This window comes from Cherax quadricarinatus, chromosome 41 (assembly GCF_038502225.1).
Source record: "Cherax quadricarinatus isolate ZL_2023a chromosome 41, ASM3850222v1, whole genome shotgun sequence".
In the NCBI taxonomy this organism is placed as follows: Eukaryota; Metazoa; Arthropoda; class Malacostraca; order Decapoda; family Parastacidae; genus Cherax; species Cherax quadricarinatus.
Window position 1 is genome coordinate 31,084,757 of NC_091332.1, and position 27,350 is coordinate 31,112,106.

A 27,350-nucleotide genomic window follows, 5' to 3' on the forward strand; every position below is an offset into this window, starting at 1 on the left:
CACCACGTCCTGCGCCGAATGACCCACATAGGTTTAGCGCTTTACATGGATTATTATTAATAGATGTTATTATTAATAATAGTATCCATGCTGTGTATACATTGTGTATACATGATGTGTATACATTATGTATCTATATCATGTATATACCCTATTTGCATAGGGTATATACATGGTGTGTATCCATGGTGAGCAGCCATTGGTGTGTACGTAATATATTTATACATGGCGTGTATCCATGATGTATACATGTGGTTAGAATCCATGATGTGTATACATGGTGTGTGGTAAATTAGACACATGTGCAACTCTTGGGTATTTTTATTGAGGAAACGTTTCGCCACACAGTGGCTTCATCAGTCTATACAAAGGAGAATCTTGAAGAACAGGAGGAAAATGAGGTAATCAGTCCCTCAGCCTTGAGTCGATGTGGTCAGTTACACATGTGTCTAATTTATCAACATGTCGGTTCTCTGAACCATTCATCTACAGTACATGGTGTGTATCTCTGGAGTATATGTCTCCATGATATATCTGTTTCTTATATTCAGTAAGTGTGTCTCAGTGATAAGTGTGTCTCGGTGATAAGTGTTTCAGTGTTAAGTGTGTCTCAGTGTTAAGTGTGTCTCAGTTTTTTTTTTTTTATTCGACGATATTCTCCCGGCCCGGGAGGAGGTACAAGTACCCCCTCATCTTTGGGACCAAGTGTCCCCAGGCCTAGCCACATTCCCCGCCCTCACGGGGCTCGTAGGGAGAAGCTAGGCCTCTGGTCTACCATCTACCCCTCCCCAAAGGGGCTCGTGGGGATGACAGTCTTATGAGCTGCAGGTGGTAGCAAGCTCAGGCCTATCTCTCTGTGTCTCAGTGTTATGTGTGTCTCAGTGTTAAGTGTGTCTCAGTGTTAAGTGTGTGTCTGTGATGTCTCAGCGATAAGTGTCTCAGTGATAAGACACAAAAAGCATGATGAGAAAGATAAGGTAGGATAAGTCAGAGATATGGGATACAACAAAGATGGCGGAATAAGAGAGAGACGAGTAAATGAGACAAAATGTGGGACATGTTATAATAGGCGGGAGAAAAAATAATCCTGGGGATAAGATAGATAGAGAGAGAGAGTGAGAGAGAGAGGGAGAGAGAGGGGGGGGAAGATGGGACAGGTGACGGGATCAAACAGATGTAGAGGGGTTAAAGAGAAAGGGCAGGATGAGAGTGAGAGAGAAGGATAAGAATGAGAGAAGGATAAATTATAAGTAATTTGATGTGAGTGACACAGAGAGAACTTATGGTTGTTACACTTAAGAGTGTCAGTCATAAGTGTTGACTGTTTTTGACCTGCGCCAATTTGTTCACTAGTCACTGACTTCTTGTATAGTGAACAAAGTATCGTGCACGGCTTATGCAGAGCGTAGTGTTGCGTGCACCACCTGCCCCTTGTGTTGCGTAGCGTGTATGGTTTGTCTAGTGTATAGTGCACCGTGCATGACCTACCCTGTGTATAGTGCAGCGTGCATGACCTACCCTGTGTATAGTGCGCCGTGCATGACCTACCCTGTGTATAGTGTATTGTGAACGGTCTGTCCAGTGTATAGTGCGACGTGCACAGCCTTCATAGTGTATAGTGTGCAGCTTGCCCAGTGTACAGTACACACTGTATTGTAGTAAGATGTGTGGATTGTTTTCCTGGGCAGGGTGAGCACAGCAGCAGCACCACCACCACCACCCACCACCAGCAGCACCACCACCACCCACCAGCAGCACCACCACCACCCACCAGCAGCACCACCACCACTCACCAGCAGCACCACCACCACTCACCAGCAGCACCACCACCACGCACCAGCACCACAACCACCATCACCACCACCAGCACCATCACCACCACCACCAGCACTACCACCACCAGCAGCAGCACCACGACAAGCAGCAGCACCACCACCACCATCACCATCACCACCACCACCACCACTACCACCAGCACTACCACCACCAGCAGCAGCACCACGACAAGCAGCAGCACCACCACCACCATCACCATCACCACCAGCACTACCACCACCAGCAGCAGCACCACGACAAGCAGCAACACCACCACCACCAATCCTTGTTTAACTACATCTACATGACTCGGTGTGTCCCGCATCACATTCTAGATGCTATCTCAGCAAGAATTATAACATATTCGATTCTGTTTTGCAGTATATTTGCAAGTAACATTTTAAAATTCGGTAATATAATGCTCATTACTTTTACTCAATGTTTTTCTAGTCCCACAGTTGCCTCATCCTAAAAGAATTGAGCAAGCATTCTGTTGGTGGTCCTTCCTCTGTTTCTGGTGTTCTGTTTTTTCCGTAAAATGTGGCCTGAAATTCCAGGAAGTTATCTGTAAATATATAAGTAATTACGTTTCTTTTATGATTTTAGTTTCAAATCTAGCAAATGTAGAGATGTTTTGGGAAGTCCGGGAACACCTGCCACTGATCACCTGGCAACAAATAAATACCTCTGTTAAGTCAGTTTTGTGGGTCGCATCCTGAGCAGTAAGAGACACAGCAAGCAGAGCTCTCTGCCAGTAGCTACTAACATCACAAAACGAACACGTATGCGTGTACACAAGAGTACACAATTCCAGGCACGCGCACGGATGATTTCCATACACGCGCTGGAACCCATACTTCACGTGCTTAAACTCATGTTACACGCAGATACAAACTGCACACAAACACAGACACACCGTGAACATACACATGTATAAAGACATTTAACATGAACACTACTTCCCCTCCCCTCCCCCTTCCCTTCCCCTTCCCCTTCCCCTTCCCCTTCCCCTTCCCCCTTCCCCTTCCCCCTTCCCGTCTCCCCTCCCCTCCCACCTCCCCCTCCCCCCTCCCCCTCCCCCTACAGACGAACAATCAAGCTAAGTGACTGAGAATGACATAGCAGCAAAAATTTAATCTGACCCTCAACTACTTCACAGTTACAGCAGAAGAAAAACGATGGAACACGTCCATGTAATAAGACTGAAGGAGGAAGGAGTTGAGCTCTGGATAACCGACCAAAAAAACGTCTGCGAAGGGTTAAACAAACGATTTGAAGAGGAATTCTCTCTGGAAAGACGGGCAACACAAGACAGCCATCGAGAAAGGTGACAGCAACGGGTACTAACTACAGTTCAAACAACAGGGAAGGAGCTGGATACATAAAGAACAATGGGACATGTCAGGGAGTCACTATGGGTTATATGACAGAAAGCAGAAGCACTGTCTAAACCACTAGATATAATGCTAAAGTCCATGGAGATGTTTAATTGCCAGAGCTCTTGAAGACAGGAAAGGTAGACTCAAAATTTGAGAAAAGCTACAAGCGGGAAGCATTTAACTATAGACCAGTATAACTGACATGCATTTTGTGTAAGGTAAGAAGATTCATCCTGACGTCAACATGACTCAAGAAATCGTAATGACACGATTGCAACTCCAGCGACAGGCTGGAGTTTTGAGACTCTATGACCGCGGCTTCAATCCCGGCCGGGGGTATGGTTTATTCATCCTGACGTGATCCGGGTTGGTTCATCCTGACGTGATCCAGATTGGTTCATCCTGACGTGATCCAGGTTGGTTCATCCTGTCGTGAAACAGGTTGGTTCGTCTTGACGTGAACCAGGTTGGTTCGTCCTGACGTGAACCAGGTTGGTTCATCCTGACGTGATCCAGGTTGGTTCATCCTGACGTGATCCAGGTTGGTTTATTCTGACGTGATCCAGGTTGGTTCTTCTTGACGTGATCCAGGCTGGTTCATCTTGACATGAACCAGGCTGGTTCATCCTGACGTGATCCAGGTTGGTTCGTCCTGACGTGAACCAGGTTGGTTCGTCCTGACGTGAACCAGGCTGGTTCATTCTGACATGAACCAAGCTGGATCATCCTGACGTGATCCAGGTTGGTTCATCCTGACGTGATCCAGGTTGGTTCATCCTGACGTGATCCAGGTTGGTTCATCCTGACGTGATCTAGGCTGGTTCATCCTGACGTGATCCAGGTTGGTTCATCCTGACGTGATCCAGGTTGGTTCATCCTGACGTAATCCAGGCTGGTTCATCCTGACGTGACACCACAAGGAAGGTTCCTTGATGTTGGTGAGGGGCTCTTGATTTAGGGAATTGGATCTGTGCTCCAGTTCCCTGAATTAAGCCTGAATGCCTTCCACATCCCCCCCCCAAGCGCTGTATAATCCTCCGGGTTTAGCGCTTCCCCCTTGATTATAATAATAATAATCATCCTGACGTGAACCAGGTTGGTTTATCCTGACGTGATCCAGGTTGGTTTATCCTGACGTGATCCAGGTTGGTTCGTCCTGACGTGATCCAGGTTGGTTCGTCCTGACGCGATCCAGGTTGGTTCGTCCTGACGTGATCCAGGTTGGTTCGTCCTGACGTGATCCAGCTTGGTTCATCCTGATGTTATCCACGTTGGTTCATCCTGACGTGATCCAGGTTGGTTCGTCCTGACGTGAACCAGGTTGGTTCGTCCTGACGTGAACCAGGTTGGTTCATCCTGACGTGATCCAGGTTGGTTTATCTTGACGTGTAACAGGCTGGTTCGTCCTGACGTGAACCAGGTTGGTTCATCCTGACGTGATCCAGGTTGGTTTATCTTGACGTGTAACAGGCTGGTTCGTCCTGACATGAACCAGGCTGGTTCATCCTGACATGAATCAGGCTGGTTCATCCTGACGTGATCCAGGTTGTTTCATCCTGACGTGAACCAGGTTGGTTCATCCTGACGTGATCCAGGTTGGTTCATCCTGACGTGATCCAGGCTGGATCATCCTGACGTGATCCAGGTTGGTTCATCCTGACGTGATCCAGGTTGGTTTTTCCTGACATGTAACAAGCTGGTTCATCCTGACATGAACCATGCTGGTTTATCCTGATGTGATCCAGGTTGGTTCATCCTGACGTGATCCAAGTTATCGTAGGGGTTCTTAAATGGAGATATCGAGGGTTGAAGGTAGACACACTTGTTGGATGGTAATATATATTGTCAGACTGAGATGATGAGGAATGGAGCCCAGCCTTGCCGTGTTCTAGTCTGGATTGTCTGCCGCCGAGTGAGAGGGAGGCAGAGGTACGAGCCTACACATGCGCATCCCGTGACGTCACACAAAGTCACAGGCCTACAAGGGATCTCCTATCTAAAGCACATGGATGATACTAATACGCTATGCTATATAACACAGGGATCAGCAACTATGCTGACAGCTCGGTCATGTTACGTATGTCGTCTCGACATACACTACTGTCTATAGGCTGAACAGGCAGGCGGTTCTGGGTTGATTCTATACAGTAACAAATTCATATATAACTTAGAACTAATGGATGGTATCATAATGGATTTTACGTAATGGGTGTTAACGTAATCATTACAAACTATAAGAACAAATCATTGTACAATATGGATGGAATTGATCGATCGATCTGTATTCATGCACTCTACGGATTCTGAGGAAGAATAAATATATATATACAAGGTGAAATTAACAGCAAAGGCATCTGGTGCACTCAAACTATTACTGTCAAATTCTCAGAATACGGAGGGAACGTGAACACGAAAAAAAAAAATATTTCTGAAAACTAATCAGTTAATAACAAACAGTTGACAATTTACTTCATCTCGGACATCTAGTTATACAGACTATGTACATTTAAACCCAATTCTGCGAGGGTGAGGTTTACATATGCAGAATGGTTATCTCTGGGAGGATCGAATTCCTCTGCAATGGCTAACACATGCTTTGACTGAGGACAGTCTGAACGAGTATCTACAAAAGATACAGCTACAATCACTAGTGACTGTGGAATTACTAATTCGTCTGCTAGGAGTACTCAACTCGACTATTCGATACAGTAATTCTTGGCTCATTACAAAGTCACTAATGGATGCTGGTGGCTTCACAGTAAGAATAAGATCTTCCTGGAGCAGAAATCGAATCACACCAGACCACATGGGATCGGTTCTTTGGGCATTTTTGACATCCTCGAGAGTAAATGGAGGATCTGCAGTAACTACACTAACGTGTCGCGATAAAGCATCTGCGACTACATTCGACTTGCCAGGTAAATGTTCAAAAGTAGGATTGAACTCTTGGATAGTCAAGGTCCATCTGGCTAACCTTCCAGTAGGCTGTTTGTTCTGGAATAAAGGTATCAGTTCTTTCTTACTGGAGGAATGAACAAACTCGGTGGAGTGGATGACTCCCCCCGGTTGTAAAAATTAACGCTATAACACGCGATATGAGCAAGGGAGAACGAATCTACTATCTCAAACTGCAAGCACAGGAGAAAAGAAATGAACACAGTGAACAATGCTGATATTCAATCTGAGTCGCACACAGTGACACGAGGTATCAGCTATAAAGAAACTACACTTACAAACGTTAACAACGTGAAAGTTATTCAAGAAATAACTTCTTACAATGCACTGATTACTGTCAACTAGGATGGGATCACAATCTGAAACACAAGGGACAACAACAACACTCAAGTGAGCACACTAGCCACAGAAACGTCTTTCTGCAACGGCTTGTGGCATCAGCAAGAGATGGCATAACTCGTTGCAAGTAAAGTTCTTCTCAAAGCGTCCCCTGGGAAGGAACGAGTACTTGAACAAGTCGCCATCGCAAGGATAGTAGTCTCAGCACTATCCTGCGTGCATGATATTGTGGCTGGAGTCCAGACAGGAGTGACAGTATTACTAGTGCCTGACCGCTCGGCTACGTTAATAAGTAATTCACGGATCTATAGGAACTTAATCTGAACTTCACATTTCGCAGCACTTTAACAAATCTCAGATACAAGCTGTGCGAACAAACACATTGCTCAAGGGCTACGTATTGTCTTTCAGTCAGTAAGGGAATATTAGTACTGTGGACTGATTCATATTGACTTTGACTGGCATGATACACTAAGTGAACGTTCAAAAGTGACTGGGACATCTTCTCAGTGAAATTACTGAAGGGCTTAAGTCAAAAAAAAAAAAAAATAGAAAGAATAACACAATAGGCTTAAACGGGAAGAAAATACTTAACAATTCTGCATAAGTAATTAAAAATTGACAGGTCACACAGTAAGCAAAGAACTCACACACAAAAAAAATATTCAACTTAACAAACAACACTTTGAAAATCAAGAGAACTTATACTTTACTCAATTTAATTTGCTCAACTTTTACTTTAAATTCAATGAATGGCACAGTGAGTTGTCTTTACTTCCAATGCAACAAGGAAATACACAATAAAATGATAAATCAATCAAAAAAATATTAAAATGGACTCAATAAAACTTGTGCAAAAATGAAACAGAGGCACAATTCACTGAAATAAATTAAAATGACACAGAATAAAATATTATGCACAGAACAGAGCATATGAAACTGCACTGAAATAAACTGTAGCAATGTTGCAAAATAACAATTGCTAATCAACAAGTACTTCATAAAATTTTCTGCAAGAAAAACTTTAATGGCAACACAATATTTGCACAAGAATTATTGCAAAATGAGTCAATGTGCAATAATAAAAATTATAACACACAAGAAAAGAAATATATCAAGGAATGAACACTTTAACTCTTAACTACAACTTAAACAACACTTAACAAGCAAAAGAACAATTTACTCTAAAAGAAGAACTTAAAAATTGCATTAAGAGTGAATTTGTTCAATGAAACATGAAAAATAATAGTTGCTAAAACACTGAACAAAAAGTTTGAACACTTACAGTGATGCAGAACACAACACTTACAGTGATGCAGAACACAACACTTACAGTGATGCAGAACACAACACTTACAGTGATGCAGAACACAACACTTACAGTGATGCAGAACACAACACTTACAGTGATGCAGAACACAACACTTACAGTGATGCAGAACACAACACTTACAGTGATGCAGAACACAACACTTACAGTGATGCAGAACACAACACTTACAGTGATGCAGAACACAACACTTACAGTGATGCAGAACACAACACTTACAGTGATGCAGAACACAACACTTACAGTGATGCAGAACACAACACTTACAGTGATGCAGAACACAACACTTACAGTGATGCAGAACACAACACTTACAGTGATGCAGAACACAACACTTACAGTGATGCAGAACACAACACTTACAGTGATGCAGAACACAACACTTACAGTGATGCAGAACACAACACTTACAGTGATGCAGAACACAACACTTACAGTGATGCAGAACACAACACTTACAGTGATGCAGAACACAACACTTACAGTGATGCAGAACACAACACTTACAGTGATGCAGAACACAACACTTACAGTGATGCAGAACACAACACTTACAGTGATGCAGAACACAACACTTACAGTGATGCAGAACACAACACATCAACATAAACACAATACTAGAATTTTCTTGCAATGAAACTTGAGGTGTGAAAAATTTTGTAAAAATGATTTCTTGCTTGCACAAAATAATGGCACTATTGTCTGTGGAAATAAGACAAATTAGACACTGGCTAAATGAAAGAATATGAACACAAGAATGTTCAACACACAGGGAACAAAACAAAAATACACAAATACTGGGAAGAAAAAAAATTATAACAGACAACACTGAGTTGTGATGCAGAATATGAGGTGAAAAATTTACTGAAATACTTCACTGGAATACTGAGAACACAAGGTGATTCTGAAGTGTAAACACAAGTTCTATACTGCTCATATGTTGCACACACAACAAAGGAAAAACACTAAGTACTTACTTCACGTGTATAAAAAGACACACAACACAACAGACATAAAATAATGCACGAAATTAACACTGACTTAAGGAGATAAAAGAAATTATTGCAATCAGTACATGATAAACACTGAGTCTGATCGAGAGTCACTGAATGTCACTAAGAGAAAAATCACTGGAAACACAAAAGAAATGTCTCAACACTCGCAAATGTCTCTAAGAAAAAAAATATTATCGCTGTAACGACTTGGTGAAGAATGAGGTTGATGGTAGTGGAGAGTAGAGGATTGTTTATGTCGTCTTGCTGCTGTCCTCTGCACATGTGACCGTAGAATTGCGCTTACATCGACGAGAGACACACACAGGAGGCTTTTAACGGTGGCGCAAAAACACACTCTAGCTCTTGACCCCCTATGTGGTCCTTAAAATATGGTACTAGTACCCGTAATAAGAGTACAATAACACAGTGGTAGTGGTTTGGTGAGTGGGCTGAGCAGGGCTGAGGCCGGTGTCGAGTGAGTGGGCTGAAACAGGGCTAAGACCGGCAATGGTGAGACACACGTGGTCGTGGGTGGTTGGGATTATGGGTTGAACGGCGTAAGCCCCACTGAGGACAGCCACACTGCCGCGAAGATAATTCTAAGCCGACTGGCTTAAAAACAACCCACAAAATACTACAACACCACAAGGATGAAAAAGAACACTCAGAATTGCTTGGAGCTTGAATCACAAGCGATGAAGACTACTCACATGGCTTGCTTGAGTACTGGGGTAAGACACCTGGGTTAGTTGCTAGCTGGCTTATCTTAACCCTTCACACAGAATAGCTTGATAACTTCTCACGATGAGCACAGCAGGGGAGGAAAGCTGGCTTGGCAGGCAAAATAATTGGATGGGGTAGACTAGGCTCGACTGGGCTTCCTCACCACAGACTGAAAGCTGGCTTATTTTGCAAACTCGGGTCAACCCCTCAGGAGTGATGCAAATAAGCAGATCAACACTAATACAAAGAGACTGACCAGTGAATAATGTAGAAGCTGGTACGAGCTTGGGCAGGAGAACTGGCTTGAGGTAGCAGGCTGGCGTTAACCTCGGTAGGCCTACTGGAGACACGAAATGGCCATCTTGCTGGTCGAAATTAATCTCCAGAAATCGCTGTAATCGTCAGAATTACAGGCCCTCCGTTGCCACCATTTATCGTAGGGGTTCTTAAATGAAGATATCGAGGGTTGAAGGTAGACACACTTGTTGGATGGTAACATATATTGTCAGACTGAGATGATGAGGAATGGAGCCCACCTTGCCGTGTTCTAGTCTGGATGGTCTGCCGCCGAGTGAGAGGGAGGCAGAGGTACGAGCCTACACATGCGCATCCCGTGACGTCACACAAAGTCACAGGCCTACAAGGGATCTCCTATCTAAACCTCATGGATGACACTAAAACGCTATGCTATATAACAAAGGGATCAGCAACTATGCTGACAAAGTTGGTTCATCCTGACGTGATCCAGGTTGGTTCTTCCTGACGTGATCCAGGCTGGTTCATCCTGATATGATCCAGGTTGGTTCATCCTGACGTGAGCCATGTTGGTTTATCCTGACGTGATCCAGATTGGTTCATCCTGACTTGATCCAGGTTGGTTCATCCTGATGTGATCCAGGTTGGTTCATCTTGATGTGATCCAGGTTGGTTCATCTTGATGTGATCCAGGTTGGTTCGTACTGACGTGATCCAGATTGGTTCATCCTGACGTGATCCAGGTTGGTTCATCCTGATGTGATCCAGGTTTGTTCATCCTGACGTGAAACAGGTTGGTTCGTCCTGACATGAACCAGGCTGGTTCATCCTGACGTGATCCATGTTGGTTCCTCCTGAAGTGATCAAGGTTGGTTCATCCTGACGTGATCCAGGCTGGATCATCCTGGCGTGATTCAGGTTGGTTGATCCTGACGTTATCCAGGTTGGTTTATCCTGACGTGATCCAATTTGGTTCGTACTGACGTGATCCAGGTTGGTTCATCCTGACGTGATCCAGGTTGGTTCATCCTGAAGTGATCAAGGTTGGTTTATCCTGACGTGATCCAGGCTGGATCATCCTGATGTGATTCAGGTTGGTTTATCCTGACGTGATCCAGGTTGGTTCGTACTGACGTGATCCAGGTTGTTTCATCCTGACGTGAACCAGGCTGGTTCATCCTGACATGGACCAAGCTGGTTCATCCTGACATGAACCAGGCTGGTTCATCCTGACGTGATCCAGGCTGGTTCATCCTGACGTGATCCAGGCTGGTTCATCCTGACGTGATCCAGGTTGGTACATCCTGACGTGATCCAGGTTGGTTCATCCTGATGTGATCCAGGTTGGTTCATCCTGACGTGAACCAGGTTGGTTCATCCTGACATGATCCAGGCTGGTTCATCCTGACATGAACCAGGCTGGTTCATCCTGACGTGATCCAGATTGGTTCATCCTGACGTGATCCATGTTGGTTCATCCTGACGTGATCCAGGATGGTTCATCCTGACGTGATCCAGGTTGGTTCATCCTGCCGTGAAACAGGTTGGTTCGTCCTGACGTGAACCAGGTTGGTTCATCCAGACGTGTTCCAGGTTGGTTCATCCTGACGTGATCCAGGTTGGTTTATCCTGACTTGTAACAGGCTGGTTCATCCTGACGTGTACAAGGCTGGTTCATCCTGACGTGATCCAGGTTCGTTCATCCTAACGTCATCCAGGTTGGTTCATCCTGACGTCATCCAGGTTGGTTCATCCTGACGTGATCCAGGCTGGTTCATCCTGAAGTGATCCAGGCTGGTTCATCCTAACGTGATCAAGATTGGTTCATCCTGACGTGATCCAGGTTGGTTCATCCTGACGTGATCCAGATTGGTTCATCCTGACGTGATCCAGGTTGGTTCATCCTGACGTGATCCAGGTTGGTTCATCTCGCCGTGAACCAGGCTGGTTCATCCCGCCGTGAACCAGCCTGGTTCATCCCGCCGTGAACCAGCCTGGTTCATCCCGCCGTGAACCAGGCTGGTTCATCCCGCCGTGAACCAGGCTGGTTCATCCCGCCGAGAACCAGGCTGGTTCCTGCCCAAAACGTTCGATAAAATTATTTTTAGTGCGAAAGGACTAAATAATTAAATTTTTTTTAGTCTCACTAAAATTATATTAGTAATAACGATCAATGTAAATTATTTACAATTATTTACTAGTGCTCAAATTATTCTCTGATGTTTTAAGTGAATTATATTAATATTCTGAGGGACGTAGAGGTCTTCACGAATTATCCATAATTCTTACTACGACGATTAAAATGGCGTAATTATAAGGTTAATTAAGAAGGGAAGGAAATACAGTGAGAGTAAGTGGGGAGTGAGAGTAACTGGGGAGTGAGAGTAACTGGGGAGTGAGAGTAACTGGGGAGTGAGAGTAACTGGGGAGTGAGAGTAACTGGAGAGTGAGAGTAACTGGGGAGTGAGAGTAACTGGGGAGTGAGAGTAACTGGGGAGTGAGAGTAACTGGGGAGTGAGAGTAACTGGGGAGTGAGAGTAACTGGGGAGTGAGAGTAACTGGGGAGTGAGAGTAACTGGGGAGTGAGAGTAACTGGGGAGTGAGAGTAACTGGAGAGTGAGTGAGAGTAACTGGAGAGTGAGTGAGAGTAACTGGAGAGTAAGAGTAACTGGAGAGTGAGTGAGAGTAACTGGGGAGTGAGAGTAACTGGAGAGTGAGTGAGAGTAACTGGAGAGTGAGTGAGAGTAGCTGGAGGTGAGTGAGAGTAACTGGAGAGTAAGAGTAACTGGAGAGTGAGTGAGAGTAACTGGAGAGTGAGTGAGAGTAACTGTAGTAACTGGCAAAATTATTATTTATCCCATTAAACTTAAACTGAGTATTTAAATAGTTTAGAATAAATCTTGGTTTATTTGGCCAGAGATACTGGATAGTTAAATATTTTAAATCAAGTTACGATGTGTCTCTACTCATTTAGTAACTTCAGTTCCTTTTATTTCTACAAGGATTACTTCTGTTGGTAACAAGGTGTCCAGTAGCTGGATCGCTAGCGCACTCAGATCACACACTGAGGTCCGGAGATCGAATCTCCTCCGGTACGGCTGGAAAACAGTAGGGACGTGTTTCCATAAGACACCTGCTGTCTCTGTCCCAGTTCACCCATCAGTTTAAAATGGGTACCTGGGTGTTAGTGGACTGGTGTGGGTCGCATCCTGACCTAATTTCCCCCAAAAGCTCAGCACAAAAAGCGGCTTTCTATATATTAGTATGATATTAATGTTAGCTAGGACTGTATACCTTGTAGTAAAATGACGCTATTATTTTAAGGTAAAGTTCTGGACTGAGACATGTAAATGAGTGAGAAATCATTTCTTATTTCTTCACTAGAAATATAGAAATTTACCGAGGGGGGGGCTCAACGCCCCCCGGCCCGGTCTGAGACCAGGCCTCATGGTGGATCAGGGTCTAATCAACCAGGCAGTTATTGCTGGCCACACGCAAATTGATGTACGAACCACAGCCCGGTTGGTCATATACTGACTTTAGGTGCCTGTCCAGTGCCTTCTTGAAGACAGCCAGGGGTCTATTGGTAATCCCCCTTATGTATGCTGGGAGGCAGTTGAACGGTCTTGGGGCCCCGGACACTTATTGTGTTGTCTTTCAATGTGCTCGTGGCGCCCCTGCTTTTCATCGGGGGAATGTTGCATCTCCTGCCGAGTCTTTTGCTTTCATAGGGAGTGATTATCGTGTGCAGGTTGGGTACCAATCCCTCCAGGACCTTCCACGTGTATATTATCATCTATCTCTTTCGACTGCGTTCCAGGGAATACAGATCAACGACCTTCTACCGTTCCCAGTAATTTAGGTGCCTTATAGTACATATGTCTGCAATGTCGCCAGCCTTGAAGGAGGCCGTTAGTGTAGAGCAGTATTCCAGCCTAGAGAGAACAAGCGATTTGAATAGGGTCATCATGGGCTTGGCGTCCCTAGTTTTGAATGTTCTCATTATCCATCCTATCTGACATTATCACTCTCAGGTCCTTCACATTTCTTTCTCGCTCTATTGTATGGTTAGAATTTGTCGTATACACTGACACATTTTTAATTACCTCAAGTTTTCCATACCTGAGTAGTTGAAATTTCTCCTCGTTAAACTTCATATGTTTTGAGTGGTCCATCTGAAGATTTGGTTGATGTCCGCTTGGAGTCTCGCGGTGTCTTCGATGGAGGTCACTGCCATGGTGATCCGGGTGTCATTCGCAAAGGGAGGCACGGAGCTATGATTTACATCTCTGTCTATGTCCGAAATGAGGATGAGGATTAAAAGGGGAGAGTACTGTGCCTTGTGGAACAGAACTTTTCACTGTAGTTATCTCAGAGTTTACTCTGTTTACTAGTACTCTTTGTGTTATTCCTTTATCATGCATTTTGTGTGCTATTACACCATGGTCACACTTGTCGAAAGCTTTTGCAAAGTTTGTGTATACTACATCTGTATTTTGTTTCTCCTCAACAGCATCCAGGCCCTTGTCATAATGGTCCAGTAGCTGGGACAGGCAGGAGCGACCTGTGTTGCCATGGGTTGTGTAATTAATGGGTATCTAGGTGGTTGGTAGCCCTTGTGGTTTAGCGCTTCTTTTTATTATAATAATAGGTGGTTGGCGTTCTTTCTTCTTAGAATCCCCTCAAAGATTTTATGGTAAGGGATGTTAGTACTATCGGTCTGTAGTTCCTCGCAAGTGCTTTACTGCCTCCTTTGTGGATTGGGGCTGTCTGTTGTGTTTAGTGTGTGTTGGATGACCCCTGTGTCCATGCGCGTGTGTGTGAGTTTTCATCTGAGCTGCCTCCCAGGGTGATCTCTGCTAAACAATTGTTTACTATACTCCTCCATTTTAGGTGTCTCAAGCTGAAATCTCCTAGTAGCAAGGTGTTTGTGGTAGGAGTTGGGAGATTTTCCAGAGAGTGATCAATTTTCTCAAGCTGCTCCTGAAACTGCTGGGAAGTTGCGTCTGGAAGCTTGTATACTACCACAAAGACAAGGTTCTGGTTTTCAATCTTTACCACCAAATCTTCAACTGGATCATTTGAGGTATTTAGTAGTTCTGAGCAAATGAGCGACTCTGTGACATACAGGCCAACCCCATGTTGTTGCCTGTTTAGTCTGTCACATATGATAGGGTTATAACCTGGGATCCATATTTCGTTGTCATAATGATCCTTTAAGTGGGTCTCTGTGAATGCTGCAAACATTGCATTTGACTCCGTGAGCAGTGCCTTGATGTAAGGAATTTTGTTGTTTCTTGACGGCTTTAGACTCTGCATGTTTACAAATACAAATGTCGTTATATTGGTGGAATTCACGGGGGTTTTATTTGCTGACTAATATGTTGTTCTGGAGTGGAGGCCAATGTCCGTGCCTCTGCTCCAGAAGCGTTTTCAGGTGGTGGAGGATTATTATCATTTCTTGCCAGTCTTTTTTCCCGCTTGACCCTAAAAAACCTGTCCCTGAAGGGGTTGTGACAGGGAATAAAAAGATAGACGATTTTATACTTGATTTTTGCTTATGTTCTTTTTATGAGAGCTTGAATAGTAAGTCTTAATTATAATTATCTTAGATTGTTTGGATGAGAGTTACTTTTAAGTGGGAGTAATTTATAACCAAAATAAAAAAATTGTGAATGTAGGGATACTATTTTATCTAATCGTACTAGTAATGTAGTAACTTTCTTGAGGATTTCTTTAATGCTTATATTAGGGAGATGAAATATTATACTTACGGGAAATACATTGAAAAAATTTGTTTAATTAATGAAAGTGTTGTTAGGTAAGACACATATGCAACAGTTAGGTATCTTTATTTCGAAACGTTTCGCCTACACAGTAGGCTTCTTCAGTTGAGTACAGAAAAGTTGATTGAAGCAGAAGATACTTGAAGACGATGTAATCAGTCCATCACCCTTAAAGTTTTGAGGTGGTCAGTCCCTCAGTCTGGAGAAGAGCATTGTTCCATAGTATGAAACAATATTGTTTCTTCAGCTAGACATAATACCAGATAATAGCAGAAGAGGTTATTCCTGCGCTCACTACTAAATGGTCTCGTAAAAATATGAATAAAAATCTTGATAAATTAAACACATGTGCAACTCTTGGGTATCTTTATTGAGGAAACGTTTCGCCACACAGTGGCTTCATCAGTCCATACGTAGGAGAAACATGTCGGTTCTCTGAACCATTCATCTACAAATAAAAATCTTAGCAAAATTTGTCAACTTACAATTGTTTTTTCTCCTGCTGCGCTGTCATGATCTGTTGACCTCTGGTGCGACGGGTGTAGCGCTGTCACGATCTGTTGACCTCTGGTGTGACGGGTGTAGCGCTGTCATGATCTGTTGACCTCTGGTGCGACGGGTGTAGCGCTGTCACGATCTGTTGACCTCTGGTGTGACGGGTGTAGTGCTGTCACGATCTGTTGACCTCTGGTGTGACGGGTGTAGTGCTGTCACGATCTGTTGACCTCTGGTGTGACGGGTGTAGTGCTGTCACGATCTGTTGACCTCTGGTGTGACGGGTGTAGCGCTGACACGATCTGTTGACCTCTGGTGTGACAGGTGTAGTGCTGTCACGATCTGTTGACCTCTGGTGTGACGGGTGTAGTGCTGTCACGATCTGTTGACCTCTGGTGTGACGGGTGTAGCGCTGACACGATCTGTTGACCTCTGGTGTGACAGGTGTAGTGCTGTCACGATCTGTTGACCTCTGGTGTGACGGGTGTAGCGCTGACACGATCTGTTGACCTCTGGTGTGACGGGTGTAGCACTGTCACGATCTGTTCACCTCTGGTATGACGGGTGTAGTGCTGTCACAATCTGTTGACCTTTGGTGTGACGGGTGTAGCGCTGTCACGATCTGTTGACCTTTGGTGTGACGGGTGTAGCACTGTCACGATCTGTTGACCTCTGGTGTGACGGGTGTAGCGCTGTCATGATCTATTGGCCCACAGTGTGACGGGTGTAGCACTCTCATGATCTATTGACCTCCGGAGAGACGGGTGTAGCGCTGTTACGATCTATTCACCTCCGGTGTGACAGGTGTAGTGCTGTCACGATCTATTGACCTCTGGCGTGGCGGGTGTAGCGCTGTCACGATCTCTTGACCTCCGGGGTGACGGGTGTAGAGCTGTTACGATCTATTCACCTCCGGTGTGACAGGTGTAGCGCTGTCACGATCTATTGACCTCTGGCGTGGCGGGTGTATCGATGTAACGATCTATTGACCTCTGGTGTGGCGGATGTAGCGCTGTCATGGTCTATTGACCTCCGGTGTGACGGGTGTAGTGCTGTCACGATCTATTGACCACTGGAGTGACAGGTGTAGCGCTAACACGATCTATTGACCTCTGCCGTGGCGGGCGCAGCGCTGTCACGATCTTTTGACCTCTTGTGTGGCGGATGTAGAGCTGTCACGATCTATTGACCTCTGGCGTGGCGGGTGTAGCTGTAATGATCTGTTGACCTCTGGTGTGGCGGGTGTAGAACTGTCACGATCTATTGACCTCCAGTGTGACTGGTGTAGCGTTGTCACGATCTGGTAACCTCTGGTGTGAGGGGCGCAGCGCTCTCACGATCTATTGACCTCTGGCGTGGCGGAAGTAGCGCTGTCACGATCTATTGACCTCTGGCGTGGCGGGCGCAGCGCTGTCACGATCTATTGACGTCTGGTGTGGCGTGTGTACCGCTGTAACGATCTATTGACCTCTGGCAAGGCAGGTGTAGTGCTCTCACGATGTATTGACATCTAGCGTAGCGGGTGTAGCACTGTCACGATCTACTGACTGATAGCGTGGCGGGCGCAGCGCTGTCACGATCTATTGACCTCTGGTGTGACGGGTATAGCGCTGTCACGATCTATCGACATCTAGCATAGTGGGTGTAGTGCTCTCAAGATCTACTGACCTATGGTGTGGCGGCCGCAGATCAGTCACGATCTATTGACTTCTGGTGTGGCGGGTGTAGCGCTGTCATGAGTTATTGACCTCTGGCGTGGCGGGTGAAGCGCTGTCACGATCTATTGAGCTCTGCCGTGGCGGGCGCAGCGCTGTCACGATCTGTTGACCTCTGGTGTGGCGGGTGTACCGCTGTCACGATCTATTGACTACTGGTGTGGCAAATGTAGAGCTGTCACGATCTATTGACCTATGGTGTGGCGGATGTAGAGCTGTCACGATCTATTGACCTCTGGCGTGGCGGGTGTAGCTGTCACGATCTATTGACCTCTGATGTGACGGGTGCAGTGATGGCACGATCTATTGACCACTGGCGTGGCCTATGTAGCGCTGTCACGATTTATTGACCTCTGGTGTGACGGGTGTAGCGCTGTCACGATCTATTGACTTCTGGTATGACAGATGTAGCGCTGTCATGATCTATTGACAAACGGTGTGACGGGTGTAGCGCTCTCACGATCTTTCGACCTCCGGTGTTACGGGTGTAGCTCTCTCATGATATATTGACCCCCGGTGAAAGGGGAGTAGCGCTGTCACGATTTGTTGACCTCTGGTGTGACGGGTGTAGCGCTGTCACGATCTATTGACCTCTGGGGAGACGGGTGTAGCGCTATCACGATCTATTCACATACGGTGTGACAGGTGTAGCGCTGTCACGATCTATTGACCTCTGGCTTGGCGGGTGCATCGTTGTAACGATCTATTTACCGCTGGTGTGGCGGATGTAGCGCAGTCACGGTCTATTGACCTCCGGTGTGACGGGTGTAGTGCTGTCACGATCTATTGACCACTGGCGTGACAGGTGTAGCGCTATCACCATCTATTGACCTCTGGCGTAGCGGGTGAAGCGCTGTCACGATCTATTGATCTCTGCCGTGGGGGGCGCAGCGCTGTCACGATCTATTGACCTTTGGTGTGGTAGGAGTAGCGCTGTCATGATCAATTGACCTCTGGTGTGGCAGATGTAGCGCTGTCACGATCTATTGACCTTTAGTGTGACGGGTGTAGCGCTGTTACGATCTATTCACCTCCGGTGTGAAAGGTGTAGTGCTGTCACGATCTATTGACCTCTAGCGTGGTGGGTGTATCGCTGTAACGATCTACTGACCTCTGGTGTGGCGGATGTAGCGCTGTTACGGTCTATTGACCTCTGGTGTAACGGGTTTAGTGCTGTCACGATCTATTGACCTCTGGTGTGACGGGTGTAGTGCTGTCACGATCTATTGACCTCTGGTGTGACAGGTATAGTTTTGACACTATCTATTGGCCACTTGCCTGACGGATGTAGCGCTGTCACAATTTGTTGACCTATGGTGTGACGGGTGTAGTGCTGTCACGATCTATTGACCTTTCGTGTGACGGGTGTAGTGCTGGCATGATCTCTTGGCCTCTGGTGTCACGGGTGTAGCGTTGTCACGATCTATTGACCTCTGGTGTGACGGGTGTAGCGCTGTAATGATCTATTGACCAACAGTGTGACTGGTGTAGCGCTCTCACGGTCTATTGACCTCCAGAGAGACGGGTGTAGCGCTGTTACGATCTTTTGACCTCTCGCGTGACAGGTGCAGCGCTTTGACGATGTATTGACCTCTGGTGTGACGGGTGTAGCACTGTCACGATCTATTGACCTCCTGGGTGACAGGTGTAGCGCTGTCACGATCTATTGACCTCTGGCGTGGCGTGTGTACGCTGTAACGATCTATTGACCTCTGGTGTGGCGGATGTAGCGCTGTCATGGTCTATTTACCTCCGGTGTGACGGGTGTACTGCTGTCACGTTCTATTGACCACTGTTGTGACAGGTGTAGCGCTATCACGATCTATTGACCTCTGGCGTGGCGGGTGAAGCACTGTCACGATCTATTGACCTCTGGTGTGCCGGGTGTAGGGCTGTCACGATCAATTTACCTCTGGTGTGGCGGATGTAGCGCTGTCACGATCTATTGTCCTTTGGCGTGGCGGGTGTAGCTGTCACGATCTATTGATCTTTGGTGTGGCGGATGTAGCGCTGTCACGATCTATTGACCTCTAGCGTGGCGGGTGTAGCTGTCACGATCTATTCACCTCTGGTGAAGCGGGTGTAGCGCTGTCACGATCTATTGACCTCTAGTGTGACGGGTGTAGCGTTGTCACGATCTGTTAGCCTCTGGTGTGAGGGGTGTAGCGCTGTCACGATCTATTGACCTCTGGCGAGGCGGGTGTAGTGCTGTCACGATCTATTGACCTCTGGTGTGACAAGTATAGCGCTGTCACGATGTATTGACATCTTGCGTTGCGGGTGTAGCACTTTCACGATCTGTTGACCTCTGGTGTGACGGGTATAGCGCTGTCACGATCTAGCGACCTCTCGCGTGACGGGTGTAGCACTCTCGAGATCTACTGACCTCTGGTGTGGCGGGCACAAAGCTGTCACAATCTACTGACCTCTTGTGTTTCGGGTGTAGATCTGTCATGATCTATTGACCTCTGGTGTGGCGGGTGTAGCGCTGTAAAGATCTAATGACCTCTGGTGTGGCGGGTGTACCGCTGTCACGATCTATTGACCTCCGGGGTGACGGGTGTAGCGCTGTTACGATCTAATGACCTCTGTTGTGGCGGATGTAGCGCTGCCAGACACCTAATAGGTTCGTTCCTTCCCTTTAATATGTTCTGACAATTGAACTTTGACCTGATCACCTGAACTTAACTTTTATTTGCTTTCACCGTCATGCAGTGTATTATTTATTTCCCCTGTTATGCAGTTTATTATTTCTGAAAGAAATTAAAGCAGGAAAAACCAGCCATTTTTGCTTATCCAGTTTCCTAACAGTGATGACGATGTTATTGCTACACCTCATCTTTTAGCTGCGTTAAGGTAATCAACATTTTTAAGATATGCAAAGCGTGATGCTTTTAGGAAGATCACTGGAGAATGTTATCAATGGTCACATTACCAGCTGCAAAGAAAAATGAAAGGAATTATGTTGAAGGACTATGAATTGAAGGAGGGAATATCAAAATGGTATACAATACCGACAGGTTGGTAGTTAAGACACTTAGGTAACGTTTAGGCAACTTTATTCCGAAACGTTTCGCCTACAAAGTAGGCTTCTTCAGTCGAGTACAGAAAGTAGGCAGGAGCAGCAGAGATGTGAAGACGATGTAATCAGTCCATCACCCTTGAAGTCGTAGATTTGAGGTTGTTAGTCCCTCAGCCTGGAGAAGTTCTGTTCCAAAGTCTAGAACTAACTGAAGATCAAGCGACAGTGTTGAAACTTAAATTCTGTCGGAAGGAGAGGTGCAGAGTAGTAGTAGTGAGAATGTAGCCACTGAGAGGTCACGTCCCTCTCAGATCAAACAATTCTCACTTGAAAAAGTTGTCCAAGATGTTTTCTCTTCTGTACCAAGATGCCATTGTACAGAAGAGAAAACACCTTGGACAACTTTTTCAAGTGAGAATTGTTTGATCTGAGAGGGACGTGACCTCTCAGTGGCTACATTCTCACTACTACTACTACTACTACTACTTCTACTACTACTACTCTGCACCTCTCCTTCCGACAGAATTTAAGTCTCAACACTGTCGCTTGATCTTCAGTTAGTTCCAGACTTTGGAACAGAACTTCTCCAGGCTGAGGGACTAACAACCTCAAATCTACGACTTCAAGGGTGATGGACTGATTACATCGTCTTCACATCTCTGCTGCTCCTGCTTACTTTCTGTACTCGACTGAAGAAGCCTACTGTGTAGGCGAAACGTTTCGGAATAAAGTTGCCTAAATGTTGCCTATGTGTCTTAACTACCAATTGAAGGAGTGATAGGAAAATAATTCGATCATTGTGATGAATGGTTTAAAAAAGCGACAAGTTGAAGATTGAGACACTTATACAACGTATGGGAATCTTTATTCAGGAAACGTTTCGCCACACAGTAGCTTCATCAGTCCAATAAAAATCAGAAAGGGGTAGGGAGAGGAGTAGTTTGAGGTAATCAGTCCCTCAGCCTGGAGACGATGCGTTCAGTCCATCAATCTTGTAGAAAGTACAGTATAGGCTGAGGGACTGATTACCTCAAACTACTACTACTCTCTACACCTTTCTGATTTATATTGGACTGATGAAGCAACTGTGTGGCGAAACGTTTCCTGAATATAGATTCCCATATGTTGAATAAGTGTCTCAATCCACAGTTCGATCATTGCAGAGTTGAGCTTCTCAAAGGGACGTTGAAGGAGAAACTGAGGAGAAAATTTTTGACTTTAAGTATAAGTTAATTATCTGGTCAGAATAGGTCTTGGTAAGTAATATGAATTATTAGAATTTTGGTGATTATTACTTAACTGAGCGTGGAATACTTGGTTTTGAGAAATTTATAATATTTATGGATAATAATCAGTTGGTTATTCTAAGATGTCAAGATTGGATTTATGTGCAAGTTTAACCACAAAGAAAGTAGCAAGAAAAATAAAAATAAGCTTGGAAATTACAAGGTGAAATATGTCTGGTTTCTAGTTATATACTAGATGCGGTGAAATATGTCTGGTTTCTAGTTATATACTAGATGCGGTGAAATATGTCTGGTTTCTAGTTATATACTAGATGCGGTGAAATATGTCTGGTTTCTAGTTATATACTAGATGCAGTGAAATATGTCTGGTTTCTAGTTATATACTAGATGCAGTGAAATATGTCTGGTTTCTAGTTATATACTAGATGCGGTGAAATATGTCTGGTTTCTAGTTATATACTAGATGCGGTGAAATATGTCTGGTTTCTAGTTATATACTAGATGCGGTGAAATATGTCTGGTTTCTAGTTATATACTAGATGCGGTGAAATATGTCTGGTTTCTAGTTATATACTAGATGCGGTGAAATATGTCTGGTTTCTAGTTATATACTAGATGCGGTGAAATATGTCTGGTTTCTAGTTATATACTAGATGCTCTAAGCAGAAACCTTCATTGGGATAATGTCGATGACAGTCTTATGGTAAACAGAAGATACAAAATACATTTATATGATACTGGGAGGAGACACAGATGCAGGTGAGCACCAAACAGAGGTGAGCCAAATTTAACGAGTGATGAATCGTGGGTCAGTGTAGCTATGCAACGGTATACTGCATAATTAAGTTGAAATGTCGGCTGGTTTCTGGCCAATATTTTCTTACTTAATTGTCAAAACTATCCTTGTAATGTGATGTAATTTGGTTCATGGTATTTTGTAGTAATTATTGCCTTTTCTAATGTTTCTCAAGTTCTGTCACTTTCTTTAACAATAAGCTTGACCTCTTGATAAGGTGTGCATCTCTCTTCTTTTGTACTATCGTGTATTACTGTCTTGTGAGTTTTAGAAGCATAATGATGTTCAGAATTATAGCGTTTAGATTCCCTTCTCATTGAAGCACTGTTTTTCTCGTCCGCTACAGAAAATGGTGTATATTTCAACACTAATGGCTGCTGTAATGGTTTTGGAGGTAATTACTGCAAGAGTGGATTCTCTTTAATGCGTGCGTGATGGTATCATTGGTGTTACCTGTGGGAGATGCATGGTGGTATCATTGGTGTTACCTGTGGGAGATGCATGGTGGTATCATTGGTGTTACCTGTGGGAGATGCATGGTGGTATCATTGGTGTTACCTGTGGGAGATGCATGGTGGTATCATTGGTGTTACCTGTGGCAGATGCATGGCGGTATCATTGGTGTTACCTGTGGCAGATGCATGGCGGTATCATTGGTGTTACCTGTGGGGGATGCATGGTGGTATCATTGGTGTTACCTGTGGGAGATGCATGGTGGAATCATTGGTGTTACCTGTGGGAGATGAATGGTGGTATCATTGGTGTTACCTGTGGCAGATGCATGGTGGTATCATTGGTGTTACCTGTGGGAGATGCATTGTGGTATCATTGGTGTTACCTGTGGGGGATGCATGGCGGTATCATTGGTGTTACCTGTGGGAGATGCATGGCGGTATCATTGGTGTTACCTGTGGGAGATGCATGGCGGTATCATTGGTGTTACCTGTGGGAGATGCATGGTGGTATCATTGGTGTTACCTGTGGGAGATGCATGGCGGTATCATTGGTGTTACCTGTGGGAGATGCATGGTGGTATCATTGGTGTTACCTGTGGGAGATGCATGGCGGTATCATTGGTGTTACCTGTGGGAGATGCATGGCGGTATCATTGGTGTTACCTGTGGGAGATGCATGGTGGTATCATTGGTGTTACCTGTGGGAGATGCATGGCGGTATCATTGGTGTTACCTGTGGGGGATGCATGGCGGTATCATTGGTGTTACCTGTGGGAGATGCATGGCGGTATCATTGGTGTTACCTGTGGGAGATGCATGGTGGTATCATTGGTGTTACCTGTGGGAGATGCATGGCGGTATCATTGGTGTTACCTGTGGGAGATGCATGGCGGTATCATTGGTGTTACCTGTGGGAGATGCATGGCGGTATCATTGGTGTTACCTGTGGGAGATGCATGGCGGTATCATTGGTGTTACCTGTGGGAGATGCATGGCGGTATCATTGGTGTTACCTGTGGGAGATGCATGGCGGTATCATTGGTGTTACCTGTGGGAGATGCATGGCGGTATCATTGGTGTTACCTGTGGGAGATGCATGGCGGTATCATTGGTGTTACCTGTGGGAGATGCATGGCGGTATCATTGGTGTTACCTGTGGGAGATGCATGGCGGTATCATTGGTGTTACCTGTGGGAGATGCATGGCGGTATCATTGGTGTTACCTGTGGGAGATGCATGGCGATATCATTGGTGTTACCTGTGGGAGATGCATGGCGATATCATTGGTGTTACCTGTGGGAGAGATAAGACACCTCTCACCACCATCGGCATCCTTGGGTGTGGAAAGGTTTTTCTAGGCCATTTGTTTACGATCCCAGATAAGATGTTGAGGAAAGTGTAGTAATACAGAGATATTACTGATGTCATATTCATCTTTCAGGTATTCGGGGGACCAGATTCCAAAGTTCCAAAAAATAGAACGCCCTTAACACTGTTTTTATTGTTTGTATAATGGTATAGGAAGAGTATAGCATCGTTCTTGTTGGTAGGCATCTGATAGACTATATAATTGTTTTGGAGTCCGACGAGATCGACGTCAAGTGGCGAATGTTTGTCTTATTTTCTTTGATGAACCTGATTTAAGGTTCAGCTGTGTTAGGGTTGTTTTCAAGGTTAAAGTGTCTGATCGAAGTCCTCATATGGTAGTCAAGTGATGAATAATAATAGAGAACTTTTCTTTTAGGGACTCCATTCGCAAGTTGGTTATGACAGTATCGAGGCCAGGAGCTATGAATCGACCGTTGCAACCACAAATAGGTGAGTACAGTATTGACTGGTGGACCCCCTAGTTACGCCAAGTATTTGGTTGAACAATATTTTGTTTAAGAAAGACGACTGAATATGATGTATTTTTACGTAAAGAAAGTTCCATGTCTAGTCTTACTTGGTAGTTGGTCAGTGGCTTATTATGTATGAATTTCGGCGAACAATGATGTAACATCAAGACAGCTAATTTCTTGTTATTCATGTTGACGATTTTTGACCTTTTGAGTAGGTCGTCTGAGTGTTGAAGATATACATTCCTGTGTGTTTGGCGAGGATGCCTTCCAAATTATGTGTGATGAATGGTTTGAAAAACCGACAAGTTGAAGATTGAGACACTTATGCAGCATAAGTGTCTCAATCTTCAACTTGTCGGTTTTTCAAACCATTCATCACAACTGTCGGACACTGCAGCATCATGGGATCTTTTTCCTGAATAAAGATTCCCATATGCTGCATAAGTGTCTCAACCTTCCAAATTATGTGGCACATTGCCAGTGCCAGATGTTATGGTTATTGTGAGAATGTTAAGCATGTGAGTTATAAGTAAAACATGCATGTTGGCTAGTCTAAGAATTGGAAGAATATGATGGCAAATCTTCCTACTTATCTTAAAGTATTTGAAGACACGATATGTACGTTAAGTAAGGCGGCTCCGGCGCCTTCCATTAGTCAACTCACTATTACAATTAACAAATAATATGGATATTTTAACAGTTGTTGGTAGTTATTCCCACCTGAGAGGCAATAACACCATACTTTCTACCATAACACAATATTAGTGTTAATAATAAAACGCGAAGCAAATATACAATCTTCAATTGTACTTAGTAGAAGTGAAGACTTATGTTATGGAGGCACCATGTCTTGAAGGTACCATGTCTTGGAGGCACCATGTCTTGAAGGCACCATGTCTTGAAGGTAAAATGTCTTGAAGGTACCATGTCTTGGAGGCACCATGTCTTGAAGGCACCATGTCTTGGAGGCACCATGTCTTGGAGGCACCATGTCTTGAAGGCACCATGTCTTGAAGGTACCATGTCTTGGAGGCACCATGTCTTGAAGGCACCATGTCTTGAAGGTACCATGTCTTGGAGGCACCATGTCTTGAAGGCACCATGTCTTGAAGGCACCATGTCTTGAAGGTACCATGTCTTGGAGGCACCATGTCTTGAAGGCACCATGTCTTGAAGGTACCATGTCTTGGAGGCACCATGTCTTGAAGGCACCATGTCTTGAAGGCACCATGTCTTGAAGGCACCATGTCTTGAAGGTACCATGTCTTGGAGGCACCATGTCTTGAAGGCACCATGTCTTGAAGGCACCATGTCTTGAAGGCACCATGTCTTAAAGGCACCATGTCTTGAAGGTACCATGTCTTGGAGGCACCATGTCTTGAAGGCACCATGTCTTGAAGGTACCATGTCTTGGAGGCACCATGTCTTGAAGGCACCATGTCTTGAAGGCACCATGTCTTGAAGGCACCATGTCTTGAAGGCACCATGTCTTGTAGGCACCATGTCTTGAAGGTACCATGTCTTGGAGGCACTATGTCTTGAAGGCACCATGTCTTGAAGGCACCATGTCTTGAAGGCACCATGTCTTGAAGGCACCATGTCTTAAAGGTACCATGTCTTGAAGGTACCATGTCTTGTAGGCACCATTGTAGACAGCCTGTACTGGCAGAGCACACAGCCTAGCCGTCTGCTCTGACTAGTTCATATTTCGCGGCATTCAGTGCTGCCCTCTGTAGGCCTACCTAGGTCGGTGGGACACACAGTCCACCCTCTCTCACTCCCGCTTCGACCGACTTGACGTACACAAGTACTCCCCCTCCACGGACTGGCTTGCGGTCACTTCCTCACACTGCCCGTTGTGTACTCACTCCTACCCGATTAAAGCCAATCTAGTCCACGGCCGTATCATTGCTACCTACGCTACCTTCATCGGCACTAAACCGCTGTTCAACAGCAAGAACAGCAATAACAGTGGTGACAGCGGAGTCAGCGGCATTGTGAGCCTTTTCAGGGTGGAGGGGATCGGTCGACACCAGTCAACATCATCCGTCGTCATCCAACGCACCTGCTAGCCTAAAGAGTTATCTGCTACTCCCAGCGTCTTGACGGGACCCGAGATAGATCTTCGTCCTAGATTTTTCCCACAAAATCTGGACATAGGCATCACGGCGTCATCTCCAGCCTTAGCAGTCACGTGTTCAC